This window comes from Dipteris shenzhenensis, chromosome 22 (genome assembly GCF_047967505.1).
Source record: "Dipteris shenzhenensis isolate YYH24624 ecotype China chromosome 22, Dip_SZ_1.0, whole genome shotgun sequence".
NCBI classification, from domain to species: domain Eukaryota; kingdom Viridiplantae; phylum Streptophyta; class Polypodiopsida; order Gleicheniales; family Dipteridaceae; genus Dipteris; species Dipteris shenzhenensis.
The window spans coordinates 904,470-922,013 of NC_141617.1; the positions used below are offsets into that span (position 1 = coordinate 904,470).

Below are 17,544 nucleotides of genomic sequence, written 5' to 3' on the forward strand. Positions count from 1 at the left end.
TTTATGTGAGAAAAAAGAGGAACTTGGTAAGAGCAGGTTTTAAATCATCTTTATAATAAAAACTATGTATGTATGTGTGTGTGTGTCTGTGTGTGCGTGTGTGTGTGTGTGTAGACATAGACACATCCATATCTTTACACATACACACACACCAAGGTTTAGTATTAGAGACATCAACTAAGGAAAATAAATTATATACTTTACCATAAATTGTGCATATCATAAACGGGTCCATTATACAACAAAAACTATATAGCTATGTTTTTAAAAAAAACCTTCTTTCAATATATGTACGTATATCTTATATAAAACCAAGGTTTAGTGTTAGAAAGAACCTTTGTTGTTTAAAATAAAATAAGAAAATACATAATAAGGAAAATAAATTAAGAAAAATACATAGTATATACATTGCCATAAGTTATGTATATAATTAAATCAAATGCCAACCATTAATAAAAAAGCCAACCAATTAAAAGAAAATTTTAATATAAAAAAGCTCGACCAACCTTCAGAGAGGTTACAAAAGTAAGGGGGTGGATATAAAAAATATATCATTCTTTAAAAATTAAACATTATCATTGAAAAAATAAAAAATATTAAAGGTAGTCCCATATCTAGGGGGGTAATCGGATTGTACCTACTACTAAGGAATAAGAGAAAAAAAGGGGGGGGGGGAGGGGAAGGAGAATGTGCGTGTGAGAAAATTTTACTAAGAAAAAATTATGTTTGTGTGTGTGTGCGTGTGCACATGTGTGTGTGTGGCATATAAAAAAGAGGGGGACGAGAGAAACTTGTAAATTATATGTGAGTGTACAGAGATGACTTAGGGGGTGTGTGTGTGTGTGTGTGTGTGTGTGTGTGTGTGTGTGTGTGTGTGTGTTCAGATTAAAAAGTCCTCAATAATTGAGCCATACAATTAATTCCATCAATTAGATAAAAAGGAAAAAAAAGAAAAAACATATAAGGAAAAAAATCTTTGAAACATTTAAGTTGAAAAAAGCAGAAACTATGAGTTTGCAAAAATTTTCACGAAAAACTAGGAATTTTTAATAATATTGAGTTTGACAAACACAATATTGAAAAACCATGTCGAATCCTCAGGCAGTCCAGGTTCCGAGGTCAGGGTCCACTTACATGCCACCATTCAAACTACTAGGTGTTAGAACAACATAGTTACGTTTGGGTAGACAGGTAATGCAGGTTTTCCCTGGCTTGTTATCGCTTTACCTAGGAATATAGACAACCATATGGATTCTTACATAATTTAAAAAGTGTTTAAGTCACAAGAGGAGTAAGGAGCAAATTAGAGCATAGGTTGAGAAGGGATTAGTGGAGGTATGGGAGGATTAGTGGGTGGTTTAAAATAGAGTGTAAAGGGGAGATTTCATGGGGTGTACATAAAAGAATAATTCATCGTTGGGAAGTATACATGTGTGTGTGTGTGTAAAGAAATAAGTGTATATGTGTGAGATACATTTACTAATCAAAATTAAAGAAATAAGTGTCTGTGTATGTGAGATATGTTTACTAATCAATTATTTTTTGTGGGTATGTGTGTGTGTGTGTCTGTGTGTAACTAATTTAGATAGATAGATATATCGAGGAGAACGACAAAGTGAAAAATGAGAGTACTAGATTGTATTTCTTAAGAGTCGATGACTCAACTACAAAGCTCCACTAAATAGACAAGACTAAAAATACAACTTTTGGGTTATATATGAAAACTCAAATAAAATATAATAGACTAACTAGACTAAGACTAACTTTCATAACCATACCATTGCATATGTTCCTATACATTTTTCCCTCGATGATATTAGGACTCTAGAAATGTCTCATTAGTACGAAGTGTAGTAAAGTACCATGGTTGTACAAATTCATCTTTAGCAATATAGCAACCTATGAAAGGGCAAATAAATAAAACAATGTAATTTTCAACCCCCCCATTGATATGTTTTGTAGATCTCTCATCCCCAAGCCTTCTTGAAGGTGTACAAATGTATTGACCGGAAGGCTTTCGGTGAAGATGTTTACCGCCTTGCCCTTGGATGGAAAATAGTGAGGTCAATGGATTTGTCCTCAATACAACCCTGAATGTAAGGTTGATGACTTTCAATGTGCTTCATGTGAGCATGAAAGATGACATTGTATGGTATTTCACTTCACTAGATGAAACAGATACCCTACCTTACTGAGCCATGAAATGCAAGCTGACCTCAATGAGAAACAATGACCAAAAGTGGATTGTCAGTCGTCAATTGTCCTTGGCCCATCATAGCTTGCTGAGACATGAAATGCAAGCTGACCTCAATGAGAAACAATGACCAAAAGTGGATCGTCAGTAATCAATGTCCTTGGCCAATCATATCTTGTATTTATGAAGATCAATGTCCATGACCCATGAAACTTGTGGGACAATGCCTAAACTGACGAAGCAACCCTGTGGCATAGGAAATGGCAAGCCTCGTAGAGCACAAATAAATGAGGTTGCCCCCTTACTATCTATAAAGCATCCCACAGTTAAGGCCTATATAAAGTGTCACACTTTTTTAGCTTGAGGCCTATTGGAAGTTGACCAAATGAGAATTAGCTCATACAGAACTGTGGGAGCAAAATTTGATTCAACAACAATTGAAAATTGTTGCTGAAACCCCAAACTGCGAAATGCAAGCATCATGCTTAACAAATTTGTGAAAGAGTCAAATTGTACTTTGCACAAATCAAAAGTCTTTTAGCTAAAGAGACTGGATTTCTAGAAACTCACAACCTTGTTCACTAAAGCAGACACAATCCCAACCTAGGTTCAGCCTTTCATTCTCCTGGTCTGAGTTCCGTTTACCTATGTTTTTTTCATGCTAGCATCAACATTTCAAGTAAGAGGAATAAAATCTACCATAGTTACACTAGAATTACCAGTAATCTCCACAAGATCACTTTCTGTTCTTCAAAACATGTAGGATGTTAGCATCTCTGACAAGAATAGTTCATTGCTCTCTTTTTTACATACGCGTTTTATAGCCGAGTGATGATCTTTGCAAACCCGAAGATTTTTTTACAACACGTATGGGTACCCCCTTGGCTGTGCACAAGTGACAGACAGCATCTCGCTGTGCCTACAGAGCTGAAATTCCTTTAGATGATCCGATTTGTCCTGGGATAGCCAACGCAAATCTGGTACATATCATTCTTCCCTTATTTTGAAAGAAAAATTTTCTGCCTTTGCATATATATAATTGCTTTGGGAATGTCCTGTATCCCCTACTAAAAATGAATGCATAGCTCTGCCAACATTAGTCCAACTCTGTCCTGGCTCCTTCGATGCTTCTTTTAATCTCCTTAACTCCACGTGCTTAGCGTCCTCCTGCATGTGAGCCTCTGCATAGATGTTCGACATCAAGACATAAGCTGCAGCATCCTTTTTATCCAATTCCACTGCATGTTCAAAGGCCCACCTTCCAAGCTCCACATTCCCCCACTTCCGACAAGAACCCAACACAGTATGCCACAGCACGAGATTAGGATTTAATGGCATCTTCTTAATCATCACTACTGCCTTGTTTAATTGGCCTGCACGGCCAAGGAGATCAACCATGCAATTGTGGTGCTCAATAGTTGGAGTGATGCCATAGTCTTTGCTCATCGACTGAAAGAATGTCTGGCCCTTCTCCACTAGACCTGTGTGACTACATACAGTAAGAATGCTAAGGAATGTGACCCCATCTGGTTTTACGTCTTCTGCTCTCATTCTGTCAAGCATAAGAAAAACATTTTCACTCTCTACTAGCTGGGCATACCCTGCGATAAGTGCATTCCATGAGACTGCATCTCGAGCTGGAAGTTTGTCAAACACTTCCTGTGCATTTGCAAGCAAGCCACACTTGGCATACATATCAACCAAGGTGTTACCAACAAAAGGATCTCTTTCCAACAATGCCTTTCTTGCAATCTCAGCGTGTATTTCTCGGCCCTTGTCTATGGCTCCTATGCTGCCACAAGATTTCATGATGCAAACAAATGTGACTGCATCAGGATAGATACCCTCCAATTGCATCTGTTCGAAACAGTTCAGAGCATCCTGACCAAAATCATGTTCAGCATACCCTGCGATAAGTGCATTCCATGAGACTGCATTTCGAATTGGAAGTTTGTCGAACACTTCCTGTGCTTTTGTAAGCAAGCCACACTTGGCATACATATCGACCAAGGTGCTACCAACAAAAGGATCTCTTTCCAACCACCCCTTTTTCGCAATCTCAGCATGTATTTCTCGGCCCTTGTCTATGGCTCCTATGCTGCCACAAGCTTTAAAGCTGCAACCAAACGTGACCGCATCAGGAGAGACGCCCTCCAATTGCATCTGTTCAAAACAGTTCAGAGCGTCCTCACAAAGGTCATGCTCAGCATACCCTGCGATAAGTACATTCCACGAGACTGCATTTCGAATTGAAAGTTTGTCAAACACTTCCTGTGCTTTTGCAAGCAAGCCACACTTGGCATACATATCAACCAAGGTGTTACCAACAAAAGGATCACTTTCCAACAACCCCTTTTTTGCAATCTCAACATGTATTTCTCGGCCCTTGTTTATGGCTCCTATGCTGCCACAAGCTTTCAAGCAGAAAACAAATGTGACCACACTTGGCATGACACCCTCCAATTGCATCTGTTCGAAACAGTTCAGAGCATCCTGACCAAGGTCATGTTCAGCATATCCTGCGATAAGAGCATTCCAAGAGATTGCATCTCGAACTGGAAGTTTGTCAAATACCTCCTGTGCTTTTGCAAGCACGCCACACTTGGCATACATGTCAACCAAGGTGCTACCAACAAAAGGATCTCTTTCAAACAACCCCATTCTCATAATCTCAGAATGTATTTCTTGGCCCTTGTCTATGGCTCCTGTGCTGCCACAGGCTTTCAAGCAGCAAATAAATGTGACCGCATCAGGAGACACGCCCTCCAATCGCATCTGTTTGAAACAGTTCAGTGCGTCCTGACCAAGGTTGTGTTCAGCATACCCTGCAATAAGTGCATTCCAAGAGACTGCATCTCGAACTGAAAGTTTGTCAAACACTTCATGTGCTATTGCATGCAAGCCACACTTGGCATACATATCAACCAAGGTGTTACCAACAAAAGGATTTCTTTCCAACAAGCCCTTTCTCGCAATTTCAGCATGTATTTCTCGACCCTTGCCTATGGCTCCTATGCTGCCACAAGATTTCAAGCTGGAAACAAATGTGACCGCATCAGGAGAGACTCCCTCCGATTGCATCTGTTCGAAACAGTTCAAAGCATCTTCACCATGACCATATTCAGCATAACCTGCAATAAGTGCATTCCACAAGACTGCATTTCGTATTGGAAGTTTGTTGAACACTTCCTGTGCTTTTGCAAGCAAGCCACACTTGGCATACATATCGACCAAGGCGCTACCAAGAAAAGGATCTCTTTCCTGCAACCCCTTTTTCGCGATCTCGGCGTGTATTTCTCGGCCCTTGTCTATGGCTCCTATGCTGCAACAAGCTTTCAAGCTACAAATAAATGTGACCACATCAGGAGAGATGCCCTCCAATCGCATCTGTTCGAAACAATTCAGTGCGTCCTGACCAAGGTCATGGTCAGCATACCCAGCTATAAGTGCAGTCCACGAGACTGCATCTCGAAGTGGAAGTTTGTCAAAAACTTCCTGTGCTGTTGCAAGCAAGCCACACTTGGCATACATATCAACCAAGGCGTTACCAACAAAAGGATTTCTTTCCAACAACCCCATTCTCGTAATCTCAGCATGTATTTCTCGGCCCTTGTCTATGGCTCCTATGCTGCCACAAGCTTTCAAGCAGCAAACAAATGTGACCGCACTTGGCGAGACACCCTCCAATTGCATCTGTTCGAAATAATTCAAAGCGTCCTGACCAAGGTCATGTTCAGCATACCCTGCGATAAGTGCATTCCAAGAGACTGCATCTCGGGCTGGAAGTTTGTCAAACACTTCTTGTGCTTTTGCAAGCAAGCCACACTTGGCATACATATCAACCACGGTGTTACCAACAAAAGGATCTCTTTCTAACAACGCCATTCTTGCAATCTCAGCATGTATTTCTCGGCCTCTTTCTTTATCTTTCAGCCTGGCACAAGCCTTTAGTAAGGCCACGAATGTATACCCACTAGGATGTACACAATCCTCATGCAATTTTTGGTGCAATAGGAATGCATGCTGTAAATCCCCACATTCGATATAACCGGTGATGAGAGAAGTCCAGGAATGCTCATTCCGATCAACCAACCTATTAAAAACCTGCTGGGCATCACGCATGCTTCTAACTTCCACCAGCATTGGGACGACGTAGTTCCCGAGTGAATTATGAGCTTCCAGCCCACTTTTGCGCAGGTAGGCATGTAAGCGCAGGGCATACGCTGGGATTTTGAATTTTCTACACTGGCGCAAGATGCATGTCAAGTCGTCAACCGAAGGCGGATGGGGCATGCGTTCCAAAGAAGCGAGTGCCTCCTCGAAACTAAGTGCTGGCAGTCGTGCCAGGGGGCTGTGCGTGGCGTTGTTTGCAGTCTCCATTTCCTGGAGCGTGACTTTAATCCAATTTGGATTGTCGGCTATCCATAGCGACTGCGTGAAGAATTCAAATGGAGTTCAGCTCGTCGTAGACGTACTGTCAATCAATTGGGAGGGTTCTTTTGCAGATTGGGGGAGGCACAGAGAGACTGTGAAGTGTGGTCCTCTGAAGTGTGTCATCTTTGCTCCAAATTTGCTTTTTTGGAAGAACTACTGGAAAACAACCCAAATGAGGGCAGTGTAAGAAATCTCTCTCTGTTTCATATCAAACACCTCACATGTGCAATGCTTCTGTGCTTTCGCTTCCCCTCATACAACGATTCGTACTCAAATTTTACATATGCATTAGTGCTACTTTTTCTAAAGATGCTAAAGTTGATAGCTCTCATAGTTTCTTTTGTTGCCTCTTGTTGCAATGGAAGATGGCCTTATTTCTTGAATTTAAATGTTGTTGAATTCACAATTTATTTTTGTTTGGGGATCAGCTATCTCATTGACTTTGCACTTTCTTTTATTGTTATAGATGCCTCTGTGTTATGTTCCTCTGTTTGTGAACAAACTAAAACTAATTGGCTGCGTCAAAACCGATACAAGTCCTCGAAGAGATTATTGTGTATGCATCGAAGAACGTGTTGAATAACATTCTCGAAGAGTTTGGGGATCAACTATTGGATTGACTTCACATTTTCTTCAATTTTTATAGATACCTTTGTATTATGTTCCTAAGTCTGTGAATAAACTGCATCTGATTAGCTGGCATCAAACCTGGTAGAGGTCCTCAAAGAGTTTATTGTATGTGCATTGAATGACACGTTGAATGGCATCCCACCTCAGCAGGATGCTCACAAGGATTTAAAAGCGGTGTCCAATCATGTTGTAGCCTAAACTAAAGCAATTGATGCTTCTGTTATCCTGAAATCATTCAAATTGAAAACTTTAGATGGTTTTGAAAAGTCATCGAGATTCAACAATTCTTTGTGCTTTGGATTTACTTTCTATAGACAGTTGCACTAGGGTTGTGGTGCTTGGTTTACGTGAAAGCCCAAAGGCCCTCTTTAAAAAGTTGATACATTGAGGACATATATATACACATACATACATGCATATATATGTACATCTACATATACATATGCATATGCATATACATACTTACATACATGTATACGTATATGTATGTGCACACACACACACACACACACACACACACACACGCACGCATGCACGCATACATACATGCATGCATACATACATACATACATACATACATACATACATACATACATACATACATACATATATATATATATATATATATATATATATATATATATAGTGCAAAGCATATCCGATGGGCACAATACCTTGCACACACCTTCAACTAGGTGGAATTGACTTACGTGCAAAGTGGCATGGCTCCATCCTTCAATGATTTGAACATGAGGAAGGATAAGATCCATAAATACGAAAGTTGCCAGAAGGTCCGATATGATTTAGTGGCACTTAGACCTCATGGGTAAATGTGAATGGTTGTAAAGGCAAAGGGTAACTGTACCCTTTGCAAATGTTAGATGACTCATGTATAAAGTCTGAGAGTCATAGGAGTTTGGGTCATTAATGCTACCAAGGCTACTCACGTGTGTAGAGTAAGGCCCGCACACTTGTATATGATTGCTAATTTTTGCAAAGTCTTAGAAGAAAGAACTTTCCAATTGATGTACATACATTCTTTGCTTACAATTCACTTTCCAAGTTGTGTGTTGCCCTCTTACTCCCCCCGCAACATATTCACTGCATTGGGGGATTTACACTCATGCCTCACACCCAACTGGCTATTCAAAAAAAGGTCTTGCACTGCACACCCTAAGTGAAGCAAAGGATGAAGGGACTAAGCAAAGCACCACTATGTAGAGCCACGATTCAAGCATAATATTTGGCGATCGTGCTGGGGACATGAAATGGTCTACACTACAAAATCCAATGGTGTGTGCCAAAAAAACTGAATTGCAGTGAATGTCAAAACTAATAATACCAAGAGCAAGTAGAAGGGTGGGCTATAGGAATTGGATCTCAAACAAGAGGACTCTAGACAAACAGCGAACAAGAAGAAGCCAATGCTCGAGCAAAGAGAGGGAGGGAGCACCAAAGAGAGTCAAAGACCACCTCCAACATATTCAAGCTAGCTTTGTCCCACTAGTGAGTGCACCATTGAACCCCCAAGAGGCATTGAGGTAGCAAAGAGGCCCAAAAAGTTAAATGAAATTTAAAAATACATGGGACATGAGAGAGAAGATCCTTGATTTCATATGCAAATTTTTTGTGAAGGGTGGTGAGTTTACAAGTCAACATGGAGGAAGAGAACCTCATCTACTTCCCCACCACATTCGCAAGAAAGCTATCAAGGGGTGTGACCAATACTCCGATGAGCATTTGCCATGTGGGATAAAATGAGAGATGTGTTTCTGAATAGTTATAGTAGAATTCAATAAGGAAGATGCATTGCTGAATCTCAACTAACTCAATGAATAGGAAAGTGAATTTGTGTATGACTTTACAACACAAATAGCACTAATGACCCATGAACTCAACAACATAAAAGATGTAACACAATATTCAGAATTTTTGGACTTTTTCTCTTGTTTTGGACTTTTTTCCCAAACCAATCACCTCCACTTGATACTGACCTACTAGACTCAAAAAAGGGTGCTTTTACAACACTATATATATCTATCTCTGCAAATTATGATATGTGGAAGCAAAGGTGCAGGTATAGTGAGCGGGAAAGTGAATGTGAGGGGGCCACATGTGACACACCCCTTAATATGTGGCCACATAGGGCTTGATCCTTACATGTCCACCTAATGCTTACACCTTCTATTACTAGATAATTTTTAGTTATTTTTTAAATTCATAATTAATTCTTTAACTATTAATTTCTATTCATTTTTATTATTTTATTAATTATTAAATAATTTTTATTACTAATCCTTTTCTATTACTAAATAATTTTTTATTAATTAGAAACTTATTCATTTTTATAACTTTTTGTTAATTCTTTAATTATTAATTACTTTTATTATACTAACTAGTTTTTTGATTAATTAATAATTAATTTCTTAATTTAAACTTAATTATTAATAGATAGAATTCAAGTGTTGTTCATATCAACATATAGGTGGTGTAAAGATACACCATTTTGGAAAATGATGTATAAGATCACCAAAAGGGGACGCCACATAGGGACATATCTGCTCTTATGCTTCGGAATCTCTTTCTAAGTCATCAGACTCTATTACTGCATCTTTAGTTGGATCAAGTCTACCCAAACAATGTTTGATATGTGCGAGGCTGCTGTCAGGGATCGTGATACTTTTTTCCACATCATACCCATGCTTCTTTTTAAGATTTCGAGCCCTTGATTCGCAACAATGAATGATGCTACTCACCTCCACTTCAGCCAAGCCCTCTTTATTTGGAACCCATTCCCGTTTCTTTTCCAAACAACCCTCATAAAGCTATTTCATGGTATACCTCTTTGGGAGATTTTTAAATGGTTTAGGTTCATACCATAATGATGTTTACGTGCTAGGGATTCCCATTTCATCCCTTGCTATCTGAGCAACCTTTGCAACCCAAATTGGTCTCCTTGGTCATCCAACTCTGATTCTGGATTTGGATCTGCTGCACAAATGGCAACAAAAAGTCCCTTTTGGATTTCATCGGATGGTACAAACTCCGACAACAGCTTATCACCCTTCCTACCATAAAATTTACGAGGCAAAAGGCATTGCTCAGCTTCTTCCATATCTTCAGCTATAGTGGACTCTCTAGCAAATGCAGAATCTTCTCTTGACTCAATTTGTTGTGGCCAAAATAGATTTGAGTATTCTATGCTTGGTAAATTTTCTTGCTCTTTTATATGTTCGAGAAGAGATTCATTTGCCGTGATTATGTCCATATTTTTCTCAGATTACTCTGGGTATTTTTGCATCATACTCCTAACGTGAGAAATGAATGCTTGCAAGCCTTTAATTTCATCCATGTGAAGTGCTTTGTTTTTTTGTGAAAACTAATGTAGTCTCCTCCAAGGGGATTATTTGTTCTAGTAACATGTATGGCACACTCCATAAATGACCTGTGTCCACTGAGTAGTACTTCCACTACTGGAGTGTTGTCATGCATGCTAAACTGGAAGTAGTGTGGATTTGTGTGTCCACATAGTGCATCATCTCCTCCTTTAAAATGAGGCTCTATGAATGCTCTCCACACTACCATCCTCTCCAAGATAGCCACTTCTGACTCTTCCTTTCGCGAACCTCCGATTTTTTTCCTAATTGGATGTTTGAAGTCATCCATTGTCAAAATATCCCTGGACTTCAACTCTCCAAAGATAATGCTAAATATTTGATCTATGCCTTTGTGTGTATGGCCGATAAGAAGAAAATATTTTCAAACCAACTAGCATAGAGCACAAAGCAAAAATGTATCTATTCTTATTTTCTCTCCAGCAATTATTAGCCTATATACGCAAGATGTGAGGTAAACGTCCACGTGCATCCTTGACCTTTCGTATTGCTTTCATGATGGATGTTGCTACTTGGTTACTATCATGTTCATGCAAGCAATCAATCCAAAGATCACAAAAGAGTTGGAATCCGTGTACTAATACACCACACAAGTGTGTTTTAAGTCCACGTTTACCCTCTAATGGAGGTGGGTTGCGTATGAATGTAGGCAAAGTTGTTGTGTTTTGATCCATTCCATCAATGGTGATGCACATAGACTTCTTGATATCTGAAATAGCTTCCTCCCTCCAAGAAGCATACATCATTCTAGCATCTTGCACATGATGCAAATTGATTTCTCTCCATCTTATATATTTTCCTCGACATTTATCGCATTTACTATGCTCAATGGCATTTTTCAATTCATTGCATGTTTTGGATTTTGACATTCTTTGCTTTAAAGGAGTCTTCACATTGCAAAATTGCCCACGCCAAATTTGATAAAAAGTAGCTCTAGAAATTTCTCTCTCTTCTTTGTCTTGTAATGTTCTGTTAACAGACTCTAACACAACCTTCTTTGTCATTCCTAGAGGAAGATGACATTGGCACACATACACACACACAAAGAGAGAGAGAAAGAGAGAGAGAGAGAGAGAGAGAGAGAGAGAGAGCAAAAACAAGGAGAGGGGATTATATAACCTATTATGTCCTATTACATATATTATGTAGATATAATATATGTATTATATATATATATATATATCTATATACATATTTAAAAATAATACATATATACATATTATATATATATATTATACATATTTAAAAATTATATGTGTGTGTGTGTGTCTATGTGCATGTGTGTATGTGTGCACATGCACACACGCACATGTGTGTGTGTGTGTGAGGGGAGTTAGTAAATGTGGCTTAACACACTATGAGAGAGAGAGAGAGAGAGAGAGAGAGAGAGAGAGAGAGAGAGACCCAGTGAAGCACGTCTCTAACTCATCGTAGACAAGTTCTGGTACTCGTCTTTCTTCCCATGAATCATGCAAGGATTTATTTCTAACCTATGTATGTATCTTTGATGGACTCCGAGATGATGCTTTGCACAAGGCTAACTTTAATAAGATTAAGGCCTGTACAAAGGATCAGACACCTAAGAAAATATGCATATCCAATAGTGTAAATGATATTCCAGGAATATCATTTACAGAGTTGGACATGAATCTTTCCTTGCTGACTTACCTAAAATCATGCATCATGCATGAGTATTAAAAGCATAAAACATGCTTCTTGTGTTTTGGATGGGCATGATACTTTGCATAGGCCTTAATGTAAGTCCTTTCAAAGTATCATACCCTTGGAACACCACTTGCATGGTTAGACACACATATTTCCTTTTTTTCTTATTGAAATCCTAAACCATAAACCCTAATTTGATGGTACAAAATAAAGAACAAAATCCAAATGTACAAGTAATTTTTAAAGAACCCTATCTTTTTTAAATTAAATAGAGAAAAAAAATGTGAAGAATTCTTGTAGAAAACCCTCATTTTGAGCTATCAAATAGGGAAAAAATCTAAATATGAAATTATATTTTTTGGGGGAAAAATGTTAAAAAGTTTAAAATCTTATAAACGTTTAAAAAAAAAACCTCATCTTTCTAATAAATTGGGAAAAAATAAAAAATATCTAGAAAACCCCAATATTTTTCTATCAAAATGATCTTTTTTTCAAATTTAGAAATATTTAAGCCACACCTTCAAAGAAAGCCTTCTCTAAAACAACATATGGCATCCGCCATATGTTATATTGTTTTCAATTTAAAATGTAAAGATTTTGATTTCTTTTCTTGGCTTGAGCCACACCTTCAAAGAAAGCATCCTTAATTAATTAAATGAGAGTAATATATCTAATTAATTATATTATCTACTTAACTAATCTAATTAATCAATTACTCAAATATCTAATTATTGAATCTAATTATCAATTTCTTAGATTAATGTAATTAATTACTCTTTTTAGTATATTTAATTGAACACAAATAAATAAAAAAATTAATATTAATTAATTAGTTAACCTAACCAAATTAAACAAATCAAGCTAAACCAAGCCAATCCATCTAATTAAATTAATTTTATGTAATTATATTTAAATTAAATAAGTTAATTCAATAAGTTTAACTAAAGAAATTAATTTAAATAATTCAATGAATTAAACTAAGGAAATTCAAATAAATAAATAGATCAATTTAATTAATGTAATCAAAAGATTAACCTAAGCATAGTATAATTAGTCCAATAAACTAATTAATTCAATTAACTAATTAATCCAACCTAATTAAATTAAATTTACATAATTTAGTTTAAATTAAATATATTTGTTTAGCAAGATTAATCAAAATAATTTGTCTAATTGGAGTGATTAACTAATCTAACTAGTGATTAACTAATTAAAATAATTCATATGATTAATCTAACTAATCTATGAATCTAATAAATTAAAGAATTAACATAAGCATAGCTAAGTTATGTTTTAATTAAATAAAAAAATTATTTAATTTAATAAATTTAACCAATTAAGCAAATTAATATAATTATCTAAAATTTATTAAATTTAATTAATCATTTTGCTAAATGATGTACATGTTCAAAAAAAAAAGGAGATATGGCATACGCCATATATGAATTAATCATTTTACTAAAATTTGTATTTTTTTCCTAATTGAGGTACATGTTCAAAACAAAGAGATATGGTGTACGCCATATGTTTCACATTACCTTCATTTTGATTTTGGACTTTTTTCGGGAATCTCGCTAGAGGTTGGAAGCCTTCCCACTAGCTGGTACTTGAGAAATGACTTGTGAAATGACTGACAATCTCTCTTTATATATTCCTAACCCTTTCAAAAAAACTCTTCCCACCCGTTTTTCCCTCTCTTTACACTAAAATTTTAAATTTTAAAGTATTTCCTTTAAAATGGAAAGAAAAGGTAAGGAAGTAGAAGTCCCCACAGTGAGTAAGCAGGAATAAGGTTTTATGTTTGAATTACGCTTAGCCATTGTCGCCTTCTCCCCTTCCAGTAATCTTCAATGTAATATTCAAAACCAAGTGTCCCCATTAACGGTCTTCCTCTTCTCCATTAAACTATAGCATTTGAACTTCAAGAGTTTCTATAAAGGATGCTATAGTTCAATGTAATCTTTAATGTAATCATCTCCATTAATGGTCTTCCTCTTCTTGTCAGAAGATTCACCTGTTATAAAGCTAATAAACTCAAAAACACACTCTTGCACTGTTTCCTTGGCCTCCTTGGAAATTTTTGCATTAGCAAGGAGCACCCTTTTCATTATGTGGCTCACAATGGCGGTTTGCCCTTTACTCCTCCCTCTCCTTCCTCGACCTCAGCCGTAACCCCCTCTTTGGCCCCATCCCTCCCTCCCTTGGCTCCTCCTCCACCTCCGAGTGCTTCAGCTCCACTATATCGACAACCTCACTAGTACCATCCCTCTATCACCAAACTCTCCAACCTCACCCACTTTTGCTTCAGCCTAATTATTCTAGCTCATCCAAGGAAAGGGTTTCTGCTCACAGTTCAGTCTATATCGACTGAAGGGTGACATTGTAAACCGGGGACTGCTCGTCGAAGGAAAGGGTTTCTGCTCACAGATCAATCTATATCGACTGAAGGGTGACATTGTATACCTAGCTCGGCCTAATTGTTCCAGGTTTGCGATCTAATTTGCTATTTGTTCAACTTCCAAATTAAAGCACTAAAGAATCTGCTGCTTGTTCAACTTCCAAATTGAAGCAGCATCCAAATCGATCTTCTTGTAGCAAATTTCCCAACACGAATCATTTCAAGTTTCCCTTATCCCCGCTACAGATTGCCATAGGCCCCTTTCGAGCTGCTTATCGGAGCTATTTCGCTCCTAGGAGCTCATTATCATAGAGATTTGGCCCTAATTTGTACCTCAAACTAGCAATAGCATAAGAGATCATTAGAGTTTCTATTTGAGTCACCTCTAGGGTTCATTGCTTGCTCCTGGCCTCCCTTTGTAACTCTGTGAACTATGTGTCGCTGATTCAATTTTGAGTGGTGGAGGAGGAGAGAGTGGTGGAGCAGGAGAAGGTGGTGGCAGAGGAGAAGGGTGGGTGGGTGGAGTCGGCCGCTAGTTGGGAGGAGAAGCATGGCTGGGTGGTGGTGGCGAAGGAGAAGGGTGGCTGGGCGGAGTCGAAGGAGGAGAAGGTAGTGGCAGAGGAGAAGGGTGGCTACGTTGTCGAATCAGGTGGAGGTTTGGTTGCACATCGGGAAGAATGAGTGGGCGCTGGAGGATGCAGTGGCTATGCTGACAATTTTAGTGGTGGAGGAATTGGGTGGCATAGATGCGACAGTGGAGCTGGGGCTACAGAGGTACGTTGAGGCTATGGAGGTTCTTGAGAAGGTGGTAGGATGAAGTCAGAAGTCCATCATGTTTTCTAGCTTCACTACTGTTTATGTCCTCGCGAATTACGTCATGTTATTCTTTCTAGCATCGTGTATGTGACACTATGAGAGCTCTCATCATTTGGTGACAAAAATTAAAATTCCTTGGCATCATGTTTTCTGGCATGGAGTGAGCGACGATCCAACACCTCTATCTTGTGAATATCATATTGATTGCACGTCATCTATATAAATGATCTTTACATACATTGTGTTCCAGTAGATCACTTAGGACTCCTTGTGTTGTGTTTTGATGTTAGCAAGAAAGTTGTAAAATGGACGTCGAAGGTGCTTGATGGCTAGCATGATGAAGATACTATTGTTGATGAGCATCTTGCTCATGGTAGCTCCGTTAGTAGTGGTGTGTGATCTTTATAGTCTGGACAATTGACCAGGAGGCCTCAGTGATCCTAATGCCCAAAGCACAGTCGTGCATATGATCCAAAAGCACTTTGAAGAGGGGGAACTAAACGTGGATGGGGACTTGTACTACGGTATAGTCAGCCGTAGAGATTCTAGAGAATCATACTGCCTAACCAAGACAGTGTAGTGCATGCATCCTTTTTCCTATTGAATTTCTAGAAAGAAAAACTTTTTTCACTAACCTTGGTGTCTTTTCTTGACTTATTTTCTCTAAGTGTGGCCTTTATAGTGTGTCAAAGTCTCTCATTAGAATCAGATTCTGAAGTGCTCTTCTCTCATGAGTGTCTTCTCCTTGTCTTTTGAGTGCACTCAATATCTCTTTCTAAATTCGCTCAGTGCTCCCTCTCTTGTAATAATTGGTCTTGCAATTCTTGTATTGATGATGATTATGGAAGGTGCTGTGCCATTATAACATTATAACTTAAAGAAAAATGACTAACAAAGATACTCAGTCAAATATCCACATTTCTCGCTCGTGATTTAGTGTGGTGATCAACCCAAATGTCAGTTGTCTTCAACGATATCCACAATCTCAATTCACATGATGCTATGTAATAATGAAAATTTCCCAACGTATCAATAGATACAAGAGTTTTGGTATTCTCCTTTGGAGAGCTTAAAAAGCTTTGTCAAGATGTCGATATGAAAAGCTTGTTGAAATTTGCTTCAATAGAAACTCAACCATTCATGTCAAGCGAACCTCCTTGATTTTAAAAGTTGGTGGGGTTGAGAATATTGTAACCTTTAGATTATCCTTTATATCAGGCATGTCACCTCTTTTGTCTTTCATGGTGAGGCTTTAGTAAGGATGTAGGAGGATGAATAGAGGGATTTTAGAACATTTAGAGAGAGTAAGAGAATGGGTGTGGGGTGATAAGATGATAGCTTATCTGATAAAAGCTCACTCTCTTATCATCTCTCCCATTAAGCTCTTATCACTGTGATGAACATTCAGCTTGACAATTCTCCTTGATAAGTGGTGATCAGCCCCCACTCATCCTCTTATTGGTTGACCTTGAGCTTCTAGAATCCCATTGCTAAACTCCTGAAACTACCTTGACCAAATTTTGAGGCTGCTCCTTGAAGAAAGTTGATCAATATCTCTTGTTCAAGTGCTCAATATTTGCTGAATTTACAGCCTTGGTCTTGCTAGAAGGCTTAGTGGATAGCCACTAAGAGATCGGTCTAGACAGAGCTCAATTTGGTGAAGAATCAAGCAAGAAATCTTCAAAAACGTCCTTCACATAGCTTCAGGTTGTTTCACATGCTTGTGCTAGGGGTCTTCTTTGTCCTTGGTCTCTTTTCCTTTTCATGAGGCTATGAGATAGTAGGCTGAGGCTCTTGCTCAGCTCATACTAGAGGCTCCTCATATGTGATAATATTGAGGCACAGAGGGTCGATGGTGCTCTTTCGTGCAGTCTGCTTGGTTGGAGGATCGAGGCCAAGGTTCATTATATCTGTGAGCCTGCCAAATACTTCCTCTTGTTGTGGCCCTTGTAATCTCTCCATCTCCTCTCTTTGCCTTTTTTGCTCCCCTTGTTGGCTTAGATGCTCCATGC

General features: G+C 38.3%; 1 pseudogene; it reads right to left on the reverse strand.

The window, feature by feature from the left end:
* Positions 1–2,909: 2,909 nt before the first annotated feature.
* The window catches only part of LOC147887593 (pentatricopeptide repeat-containing protein At3g09040, mitochondrial-like), a 36,016-nt pseudogene continuing 21,381 nt past the window's right edge, over positions 2,910–17,544 (reverse strand).